At 45.8% G+C, this 1987-nt stretch overlaps 1 pseudogene; it reads right to left on the bottom strand.

Annotated features, from left to right (window-relative positions):
* Nucleotides 1–690: 690 nt before the first annotated feature.
* Nucleotides 691–1987, bottom strand: LOC108296957 (annotated as a pseudogene).

Here is a 1987-nt window from a genome sequence, read left to right as displayed (position 1 = left end):
TGCTTAGGATTGTCTTGGCTATGTGGGCTCTTTTTTGGTCCCATATGAAGTTTAAGGTGTTTTTTTCCAATTCTGTGAGGAAAGTCATTGGTAGCTTGATGGGGCTAGCATTGAATCTATAAATTACTTTGGGCAGTATGGCCATTTTCACAATATTGATTCTTCCTAATCATGAGCATGGAAAGTTTTTCCATCTGTTTGAGTCCTCTGTTATTTCCTTGAGCAGTGGTTTGTGGTTCTCCTTGAAGAGATCCTTAACATACCTTGTTAGTTGTATTCCTAGGTGTTTTATTCTCTTTGTAGCAATTGCGAATGGGAGTTCACTCTTGATTTGGCTCTCCGTTTGTCTGTTATTGGTGTATAGGAATGCTTGTGATTTTTGCATGTTGATTTTGTATCCTGAGACTTTGCTGAATTTGCTGGTCAGTTTCAGGAGATTTGAGGCTGAGATGATGGGGTCTTCTAGATATACAATCATGCCTTCTGCAAATAGAGACAATTTGATTTCCTCTTTTCATGACTGAATACCCTTTATTTCTTTTTCTTGCCTGAATGCCCTGGCCAGAACTTCCAATACTATGTTGAATAGGAGTGGTGAGCCAGGGCATCCTTGTCTAATGCAGGGTTTCAAAGGGAATGCTTCCAGTTTTTGCCCATCCAGTATGATCTTGGCAGTATGTTATTGTCCAATGGAAAATAACTTTTATTGAGGCCCCACCAACTGTAAATTTTTTTTCTGGCATTAAGCTCCTTCTTCCTTTGCAATTTGGTCTTTCTTGGGTGGTCCCATGAATGCTTTCTTTTCCTCCATTGTCTGGAAATGGCCATGGCCAAACTTGGAGGGGTATCAATGAACTTAAGGTCAGTCTTCTCCAAAGCCCGCTGTTTGGTCTGCACCACCAAGGACTTGCGGAGGTTGAGTACTCGCTTCTTGGTTCCCACCCCACAGCCTTTCAGCATCACAAAGGCATTGGTTACTTTACCATAGTGGACAAAGCCACCCAGAAGGTTGTTGCTCTTGTCAGACAGGTCATAGTCAGTGGAGGCATTGTTTTTTTATCAGTTTGCCATCCTTGATAAGGTAGCTCTGGCCAATCTTATAGATCTTCTTGTTGATCTCAGTGCAGTGATGGTAGCCTTTCTGCTCAGCACATGACACAGAGAAGGCCATATGGTCAGGATGCCACGCCCCAATACAGGCCACCTTGTGCAGGCCTTGGTGGGTCTTTCAGGGTAGCTTCTTGGTGTGCCAATGACTGGTGACTTCTTTGTGGCCTTTGCCTTTGTTCACCCCGATGACATCAATCATCTAATCCTGTTCAAACACTTGGTTCACAGGTACCTGCTCCTCCAGCCTCTCACGGACCCAGTCCAGCTTCTGGGCCATGGTTCCTCCTTTCACCTGGATCTCCATCAGGTGGGCCTTCTTCTGGCCCAGAGGAAGCAGGTGCATCTGGCTGTGGGCAATGACACAGATGACTTAGCAGTACTTCTTCATGCTGCTAAAGTCCTTCTCCAGCTGCTTCTTGCCATTCTTACCCTGACATTTCTTGCAGTACTTGGTAAAAGCCTTCTTCTTATATTCATGCCAGTTCTTATAGAAACCCCTCTTGCACCCATCGCTGATGTGCTCATTGAAGATGATCTTGAAGGTTGGGAGGCCTCAAGGGGTTTCCACATAGCCCACAATGCCTACAACTACCATGGGTGGTGTCTCCACAATGGTCACACTCTCTGCCACTTCCTTCTTTTTCACCTTGTATCCTGGCCCGTCGACTCCCCACACGATATGGGACATGCCAGCCTTGTATTACAGGAAGGCTATGAATTGGGCCTGCTTGGAGGGGTCATATTTAGGGGAGCACTTCACGTTCCCACAATGCCTGCTGTTGTGCTTCCAAGGCAAGAAGCTGAGGGACCCATGTCTGGGAGCAGAGAACCTTCTGTGAGATATTACACCATCAAGTCCTGCCAGTAGAGTGACCAT

The sequence above is a fragment of the Cebus imitator genome, unplaced genomic scaffold, assembly GCF_001604975.1.
Source record: "Cebus imitator isolate Cc_AM_T3 unplaced genomic scaffold, Cebus_imitator-1.0 Scaffold756, whole genome shotgun sequence".
NCBI lineage: Eukaryota > Metazoa > Chordata > Mammalia > Primates > Cebidae > Cebus > Cebus imitator.
This window is presented reverse-complemented; position numbering and strand designations above follow the sequence as displayed.